Raw genomic sequence first — 10,164 nt, forward strand, 5'->3', positions numbered from 1 at the left:
ATCTCAAAGGAAGCTGAGGAAGGGATCAAGCCTGTCGTTTCCTCACTCCTTGAGCAAGGGATTATTGTCCCAATACGCTCCCCTTGCAACACACCTATCCTACCTGTCAAACAACCTGGTAAAGATACGTATCGCTTTGTGCAAGATCTTCAAGCTGTAAATGCCGCTGTTTTACCCGCTTTCCCCATGGTCCCTAACCCTGCCACTATTCTTTCCTGTATCCCTTCAGATGCTACATATTTCACAGTAGTGGATCTTTGTTCTGCTTTTTTCTCTATCCCCGTTCATAAGGACAGCCAGTATCTGTTTGCATTTACTTATCAGGGATTTCAATATACCTGGACAAGACTCCCTCAGGGATATACAGAGTCCCCAACCCTGTTTTCCCAGATCCTAAAAAAAGATTTGGATCCTATCACGTTCAAAGGGGGGTCCACCCTTGTTCAGTACGTTGATGATCTATTGTTAGCCTCACCCACTTTGGAGGCCTGTAAGCAAGATATTTTGACACTCCTCACAGCTTTAGCTCAGAAAGGCCACAAGGCCTCAAAATCTAAATTGCAGCTCTGCAAGTCTAAGGTACATTATTTAGGGCATGATATCTCAGCAGGAGAATGACACCTTTCCCCTAGTAGAGTTGAAGCTATCCTCAACATTCCCAAACCTATGACTAGAAAACAGATGAGGGGATTCTTAGGTGCAACGGGTTATTGTAGACAGTGGATCCTGGGTTATGCTGCTTTTGCAAAACCCTTGCAAGCATTCACTCATGATACCACCCCGGAACCCCTCCCTTGGACTCCTGAAGCCGAACAAGCATTTGTGGCCCTTAAGCAAGCCCTCACTCTTGCTCCCGCTCTTGGACTTCCTAATTATAAGAAACCCTTTACCTTGTTTTGTCATGAACGGGAAGGAATCGCTTTAGGAGTACTCACTCAGCTGCATGGTGAAAAGCATCGCCCAATTGCATATTACAGCTCTGCCCTTGATCCCATAGCTGCGGGACTTCCTCCTTGCCTCCGTTCAGTTGCAGCTGCTGCCTTGTTGGTTGAAAAGGCAGATTCTCTAGTTTTGGGACACTCTTTAACCGTTGCAGTTCCACATGCTGTGATGGCCCTTCTGCTCAAGGGCAAAACTCAGCACATTTCCAATTCCCGTCTTACTAAATATGAGAAACTTCTACTGTCAGCTGCAAATGTAACCTTAAATCGCTGTTCAATTCTAAATCCTGCATCACTTCTGCCTATTGCCTCTGATGGTGAGCCTCATGATTGCCTGTCTATCACAACTCAATTGTTAACCCCTCGAACTGATCTCAAGGACGTTCCTATCCCGAACTCTGACCTTGTTTTGTTTGTTGATGGTTCCTGTCTTAGAAATGATGCAGGCAAATTAGTTGCGGGATATGCAGTATGCACTCAGTATGCTGTTTTGGAAGCCTATTCTTTACCCCAAGCTCATTCTGCTCAAGTTGCTGAACTCATTGCTTTAACACGTGCTTGCATTCTTGCAAAAAATCAAACCACAACCATTTATACTGACTCTAAGTATGCTTTTGGTGTTGTTCATGATTTTGGACAAATCTGGAAACAAAGAGGGTTCCTCACTTCATCAGGGACCCAAATCAGTCATGGTTGTTATGTAAAAGTGCTCTTAGAAGCTGTTCAATTGCCTCTTGCTATTGCTATTGTTAAATGTAAAGCTCATGAGAAACCCTTTGATGATGTCACACGAGGAAATGATCTGGCAGACCGTTCTGCCAGACATGCGGCCCTTTCTGGCCCACAGGCTCCTAACTCTGTTTTTGTTTGTTTTTCAGACCAGTCTCCTTTGGCTAGCCTTTCAAGTCTGGCCCTTCTTCAAAATCAAGCCCCAAAAAAGGAAATAAATGACTGGCTGCATGCAGGATGTTCACTGCACCCCGACTCTCTCTGGCGCTCCCCGGACGGCCGCCTGGTGGCGCCTAGAGAGCTTTTGCCACATCTTGCTCGTTTAACCCACTCTGTGGCCCATACGAGCAAAGGAGGAATGATTGCTGCAGTACAAAGAAATTGGTTTGCCCCAAATTTTCCTTCCATGGCACAACAATACTGTAGCTCCTGTCCCATCTGCTTAGCTCACAACATTGGGCAACGGGTAAAAACGACACCCGCAGCCCATCCCCCTCCATGGGGACCGTTTGTAAATCTGCAAATTGATTTTGTGCAGCTACCTAAGTGCTGTTCTTATGAGTACATTCTTGTTATTATTGATGTGTTCTCTGGATGGGTGGAAGCCTACCCATGCGTACATGCTGATTCCATCACTGTAGCAAAGAAATTGCTTAAAGAATTCATCCCTAGATTTGGATTGCCCCTCACAATAGATAGTGACCGCGGCACCCATTTCACAGGACAGATAGTAAAAACATCTGCCAAGCACTCAACATACAGCAACACCTACACTGTAGTTATCATCCACAATCAAGTGGTGCTGTAGAACATAAAAACTCTGATTTAAAAATGCGCATTTCGAAGATTTGTGCTGAAACAGGCCTCAAATGGCCTGATGCACTGCCCATTGCTCTTACGCACATTAGAAACACTGTTAACAGAAAACATGGCCTAACCCCTTATGAAATACTCATGGCATGACCCACGAGGATGCCAGCTACACCACCTGTTGCCCCTCACCAAACAGACCTACAATTAACTGATGAAACTGTACTAAATTATTGCAAGGCATTAATGAAGTATGCCAGGTCTGTTCATTCACAGGTCCAAGAAGCCTTACCTCAACCACCGGATGTTCCCTGTCACAACCTCGAACCAGGGGATTGGATCTACGTAAAGGTCTATCAACGGAAAAACGCACTTCAACCCAGATGGAAAGGACCTTTCCAGGTACTTCTGACCACTAATTCTGCTGTTCGTTGCCAAGGTCACCAAACGTGGACTCACGCCTCGCACTGCAAGAAGGTATCACCTCCATTGGACCCCGAAGCAGCTGTATTCCAACCAAGGTTGGGATCTTTCCCTGAGGCCAAGGACAAAGACCCTCAGGACCTCACTCAGGCAAGTGAGGAGCATCAGGGTGCAAGTGCTAGTAACCTCTCCCCTGCACCCAACACCTCAGCCCAGCCGGATTCATCAGTTGAAGAACGAAGATATCATCTTCGGCCTTGAAGAAAGTGAATGCTCCCATTTGGAAGATCACCACCTCAATCAAGACCAAGAGCCGACATTATCAGTCCTTTAGGTAACTTGAGCCCAGAGGATGAAGAAAGACTTTGGTTGCCATCCTGGGTTTGGCTGGTAGTGTTCTTTTTCTTACTGGTGCTGGTTATGTTTGTTGTTAAGATTCTTTGTCCCTCCTGTCTCTAAAAATGGCACTGATATCCTTATATATCACACTTGGGTATCTCAGTATCACCCAAGGGGGGTGGGAGAAAAATTTGTATTTGCAGATCTCCCGTACGGTGGCTCAAGCTGGAAATAAAAGTGACTGCTGGATATGCTCTCTCAGCCCAGCACACCTACACCAAGGAATCCCAATGATCGGAGTACCAATATCCCTCCAGCAATGGGGAACAATAAACGGCGGCTTCGTTAGACTCTACTCGTTAGCTGCCCATCGGTCTGCTCCTAAAGAATGGAGGGCTGCCCCTGCTAACTGGATAATCTCCCCAAGAGTAGAGGTGCCTTTCTGTTACAGATCCAACAACACCGGAGCTTATAATAAAGCCACACCTGTAGGACACTACCCTCATTGCCTAACTACTCTAGATTATAGCCCTAGTAGCACCAGTGGAATCCTGTTGGGTAACGTACCCTCTCTCAATTGTACAGGATTCATGGTCTACAACTTTTCTAAGGAACCTCATGTTGCTCTCATTGCAAACAGATCGGAATTTTACATTGACTCCAATTTTACTTCTTGTAATATATCTCGGTCCAGCAGGATAGCAGCTGAACGTGGTCCGTCCTATACGATGCATATCAATCGAAAGTGCCAGATATGGCACAACGCCTGTTGAGATTTGAGTACCCTTTCTGCCTCAGGCCTTTACTGGCTCTGTGGAAACAGGGCTCATAAAATCTTGCCCTGGAATTGGGTGGGGGCATGCATTCTTGGACGTGTTATCCCTGGTTTCGAAATGCATAGTGCAATATATCTGGAACAAGTAAAAAATTTCAACCATCACATGAAAAGGGCGGTTAACCCCTTAGCTACCAGAAACACAGGGTTCCATCGATTTGTGAGAACCTTCATACCGTGGCTTGGAGTAAGAGAATTGGAACTAGCCATAATTAACATTTCCGCCACAATGGAAGCTATGGGAAATGCCACTGCGGATGCAATTCAGGCTCTGCAAAAAGAGATCTCCCAGATCTCACAAGTAACTATACAACACCGCATAGCCCTAGATTACCTATTGGTATCCCAGGGAGGAGTATGTGCCTTAGTAAACTCCACCTGTTGTGTCTATGTCAATCAGGACATGTGAATTGAAACTGACATTCGCAAAATCCGAAATCAGTTAAGGGTCTTACATCAAGTGGCCTCAGAAAATACTGACTGGGGTCTAGAAGAAATGTGGTCTTGGCTAACCTCCTGGCTCCCAGATTTCGGGGCCCTTGGCAAGAAAATCCTGTATGGAATATTGTTTGTCTTGATAGTTCTAATAATGTTTTATGTCTTAGTGCAACTGATCCTCTGCTGCGTGAAAGCCAGCAGGAGAAGCTTTAGCAAGGCAAGAAAACCCACAGCAGAGTCTAGAATAATGGTGTTACAAAAGTGTGAGCAGATTGAAAGAAAACATGAAAGGCTGCATGATGAAATAGAGGGGCTCATGAGAATGGAAATTTAAGGCTAAAGTGAGACTAAATAGTCTCAAAGGGGGGGGGGGGGCTGTGGAATCAGAAAAAATATATGCCTTAAACTTTGATTATTTTAGTTATAAGATGACATAACCGCTTTGTGTAGAATTGCTGGCTCTGTACAGTAGAACAGATAAGGGCAAGTGTTTGTTCTTTGTAACTCTTCTGCAACTGCTTCGCTCACCGCGGCCTTGAAGGTAGAAAAAAAGTATGTACAAACTAGATTTCCAGGTGCAAGAAGGAGGTTTGTGAACTAACCTCGCCTCCCCCATAAGTTCCCATCCTGATTACAGCAAAGAAATAATGAAGTAATATTATAGCCGCTTTTCATGCTAATTTCACTATATGATCACGTGAGTTGTAAGCGACTGTTAAAAAGTATATAAGCCTCCTGATTTTGCTCTTGGGGGGGGACCCCTTCCAAGTGCTTGGGAAATCCATGTCACTTTGGAACTCCCCCCTACAGCTGTAGTTTCTTTTGAATAAAAGCTTCTGCTGACCTGACCCAAAAGTACTCTGTGTGTGTTTCCACGACAATAGTTCCTGTTGATGTTGCTGCTTTCTTTGCTAAGGGCCCCTAGTGTAAGATAGTGTATTGCAGAGGTTGTCAAACTGTAGTCCATGGACCACCACTGGTCCGCGAGCTCCATTCAGGTGATCTGCAGAAAGGTTGCGGAACAATTGAGAATATCTGTACTTCTAAGGTAAGACTACTGATCCTAAAATATGAATTGTGTGCTTTGATTTGTAGAAGAAAAAAAAAGTTTATTAAGTGGTCTGCCGAGACCCTCAGCAATTTTCAAGTGGTTGGTGAAAAAATAGTTTGACAACCACTGGTCTGTTGTGATGAGCAAAGTCATCACAGGTGGCTCTGTTTGCCAGCACTCACAGGTACAAAACTCCAATTAGTTTTCCAATCCCCATGCAAAAATGCAACTTGGAGAAATGCTTTCTAAATTATTTTAACATCTCCAAAATGTCCCTGCCTGCTTTCTCCTTTTTTAGTGCTTTAGAAGCTACTATCAGTGGGATGGTGTGGCTAGCCAAGGTAGGTGCCTATTACTAATCTGCTCTTATCTTTCAGACTTTGGTTCTATTTTGCGCTTCAGGTCTTTTTTCTTTATAAACTTGCCATTAGCCTTAGTGAAGCTAGGCAATGTGACTCACTTGTGAGGACAAAGAGGAGGAAAGCTCTGCAGTGGAAGAATCACCAATGACAGTGTGTTAGTTGTCATGGAATCCTTCCAAAAAGTGGGCTCTCAGAAACAGATTACTCTGCTGTGACTTTCAGAGCTATCGTTTTGCAGACTGAGGTAGTTAGCTGTGTTCATTTGAAGTCAGGTAGAGGGCTGGGTAGAGTTGCACCTTGTAGACTAAATCCGAGATGTATTAACTGTCTGGTTTTTGTATTTCATGACATCTGACAAAGTGAGAGTTTTCTTAAGAAAGGTTATGTACCTCTGATTCAGTCTTTAAGGTTCAACTCTACCCTACCTTCTGCCAGTCTTCAGACTATTATGTGAGAGAGTTTCTGCTTTTTGCCAAAATCAGGAGCTCTTCTTTTGGGAAGTGGGGAGTGATTGAGCAGTTGGTTAGGGTTGTTGGTTGAGCAGTTGGGTAGGTATTACATGGCTGTCTCAGAAGATTTCCTTCCCTCTCAAGGTGACCAGTGTCTTTCAGTGTTGTAACTCCAGGCAGGCCAGAGTGCCATTGAAACTGCATGCATAAATGACTCCTTTTCAGATCTGGCACTTTTTTTAAAAACATGGTGAAAAATCAGAACTCTATGGGAGCACAGATCATTAAAACAAACCAACAGCACCGATATTTTTTCCCACTGCAAAGCTTTCTTTAGATTGATAAATAATATTTACTAGATTTGTACTATGTCTCAAAGGAATTTCAAAAACAATTTAAAAAAATACCTGTCACTGTTTCAATTATCTGTATTCAGCAAGTAGTGCTATTGCCTCTCAGTGGGGTCTGAAACATTAATGATATTTCCCAGCAGGGGCCCAGTTGGATGATACAAAATAGAAACAATTGGCTTTGCTATAAAAACACGCTGAAACCAAAATCTTCAAAGTTATTCTAAGTTCTATAGTTTTATTAGTTAATTTAACACTTCATTTAACAAATGCTAACTAGTTTTTTAAAAACAATTCTTCCTTATAATGAGGTGTCATTATTATTATATTGGATTTTTTTTTAACTAATGGTTATCTTTAATTTGTGATGACTATAAGATTTATCCTAGATATTGAAATAAGACATGTGCTACCTGTATAATGTGGTAATATGGATATTAGATGTGCTGTAATTAATATTTTAAATGATGTGGCCTTAGATTCTTTTACAGATCTGAAAAGAAAGAGAAATCCAATATTTTATAAATATAGTAGCTAGTTACAAAGGCCTTTTAGTTATGTCTGAGCTTGAAAATTACTGGTTCTATAAGTTGCAAACAAGAAAGATGTTGCAAAGTACAATCTTCAGTTTCAGATGATGTTATTTATACAAAACTACACATGGAAAAGGAACTCTGTGTTGCTCGGCAGTGAAAATTAATTTTACTCAATTCTGCCTAACCTCGTTTGCCAGCCTCATAGTTGTAGTTTCTGAAGGTGTGTGCCAGACGCTCATCATACCTGATCTATGATCACTTGACTGACTTTAGGCCATGCAACTGTAGCTCAGGAGCAGCTTGGGCACACATTTGCTGGTGACAGGAGTTGAGCCAGGAACCCGATCTAAGTAACTCAGGCTGGGGCAGGTGGGATTGTGGGGGTGAGTGGTGGCTAGCTGGTCCGCAGAGACTGTGAGGCTGAGGTCCCGAGAGTGTGCCCCTGTGGGGAATCCACAGTCTGTGACCAATCTCCTTCATCTCAGGTTTGTTCTGTCTCCCTCTGCAAAGGGAAAATTGTTTGTTTTATTTAGGTTAAGTAGAGAGAGTTCTGCTTTTGTTTTAAAGGCGTATGCTAATATGAGTTCCTGTTAGAAAATACACAGGTTGAAGCAAAAGCTGAGAAGGTTTGTGGTGGTTCTCTGTTCCTTTAAGACAGCAGTGGCCAACACTTGGTAAGCATGCCACAAATTAAGCCCTTCACCCTCTCCAGGTGCCAGTTTGAGTCCCTTCCCTTGCCTAATCTGCTTTCTTCTCCCTGTCTTGTACTCCTACTGTTCTGCTTTCTGCTCCCTTCCCTGTGCTCCTTACCTGCTCTGCTTTCTGCCATCATGCTGCCTGCCCCTGCCCTGGCACCTGCCACATGCCATGCACAGAGGCTGCCCATGCCACTCTTGCTTTTAAAAGTTTGTACCACTTTTCAAGGTAAGTTGTACCTTTTGTGGCAAAAATTTCCATTATGCCTGAGGACCTAACTTCAGAGCAATTGGATATACAAATGGCCAGATCTTCAGGAACCTGATTCTGCAAGGTGTGGACCATGCTGAGTTCTCACTGTCTCAGTGAGTTGGGTGCTAAGCATTTCACACAATCAGTTCCTGACATCCTTTCCCATGTGTGTGCTCTCTCTGACTTCTAGTTTTGAGACTACTGAAGTCATATATTCTCTCAATAATAGAAGCACAAGTGGTTAACAAATCTTGTAACTCCTAGTAAATGCAGTGAGATCTTGCCACTGGGTGTTCCTGCAGCAGTATAAAATTAGCATTATGGATGCAGAGAAAAGGAGGAAAAGAAGCAATATTGTAAATGATATTTCTATGTGGTGTAGTGAGGAAACCTGGCCCTTTAAGGGTCTGGAGCCTGGAGCCAAGCAGCCTTGTTCAATTATCTGGATAATGGTCAGGTGCTCTTATACAGGGCTGAGAATAGTAGAAGGCTGACAATGCCTTGTAGTACTGGTAACTCTTGAACGGCAAGAATTTCTGGCATCGATAGCTCATGCTGGGGAATTGAACTGTGTGTTGGGCGTTTCGCTTAAGTTTTAGGTTGTGTTATAAAACTCTGGACACTTGCTGCATCACTGTAAAATCAAGTCACCATAACTACTGTGGTAAGACAACATCTGAAACAGGGTATTAAAAAGATAGTGTGGTTGCTTTTAACTGGTTGATGTACTTGGAAACAATGAGCTATATGCAGATTTTGTTAGAACTAGAGATTGGCTCAAATTCCAATTAATGAATCTATGCCGAAAGTGTTTTGTATCTAGATGTTATCCTGAAGCTTGCAGGTGAAATGAGTAATTAGCGTGTAACCCTGGCAGCAGCACTACCCACAGCCACTTCCAAATTTTTGGGATCCTGGGAGGCCAATAGATCTTGGTCTACTCCCACTCCATCTACAGGCTGGGAGCCACCACTCATTGGAGTGATCTCCCGTAGTCCTCCACGCACCGAACCACACACTAAATAACTATCTACAATAATTTCTTATTTACAATAACTGAGAGATTGACAAATTCAACAGTCCATAAATAACAAACAAAATATTTTCAATGAGCTCAAAAATAATCTATATCAGCAGATAAAGCAAATCCTTATCATATAGAAAAAGCAATTATGTTATCAACTTTAATACTTGGGCAACTTATAACAGGTATATACACTTAGTCAGCCAGGTCTCCACAAAATCGTTCTTCCTGCAGCAAAGTTGCCCACTGTGGAGTGGCTGCAGTGGAGCCCTGGGGAGTGGCACTTGCTCTGCCTCAGAAGAGGGGTGGCGATGCCATCATTTGGATGGAAGATGGGGGTGCCTGTCAGGACCTCAGGTGTGGCTGCTGCGGAGACCAGGGTTTCTTCCCTTTTCCAGTCTTTCCTGGATGCCTGCAGTCAATCGCACCATTCTTCAGACACTTCCCCAAAGGCAGCTCCCCTGTGTTTGGCACCTGGAGTGTCCCTTCTCAGCTGTACTTTATAGAGCTCTCTGCTAGAGCTCCCACAAAGCCGTGGTTCCCTGCTGCTTTCTTTAGCTCTCCCAGAAAACCTCTAGCAGCCCCTGTCCCTGATTCCCTCCCAGTGACTCCCTGCACCCAGGGATCTCAAGAGTGGGAGGGGAACCAGTTTGCATAACCCCTGCTCCTTTAGTAAAGGGTACCAGGCAATCCTGGGTACTCATTAGCTGGTGGCTCCTCCGCCCTCAGTAGCAGCTCACTCAGCAACAATTCTTCTGCCAGTCGTTCTCTCAGAAGCAATTATCCTAGTAGCAGCCCTGCACAGCTTCAACTACTCTCTCCCGAGCTAGTCTTCCCTGTTTTCCAGGGCTTCCCACGCTGGAGTTACAGCTGTCCAAACATGTGCATGCATTCTGTGTTTGCATCCTGCTGCAGATCCTTGTCCCAAG

Source organism: Alligator mississippiensis, chromosome 1 (assembly GCF_030867095.1).
Source record: "Alligator mississippiensis isolate rAllMis1 chromosome 1, rAllMis1, whole genome shotgun sequence".
In the NCBI taxonomy this organism is placed as follows: domain Eukaryota; kingdom Metazoa; phylum Chordata; order Crocodylia; family Alligatoridae; genus Alligator; species Alligator mississippiensis.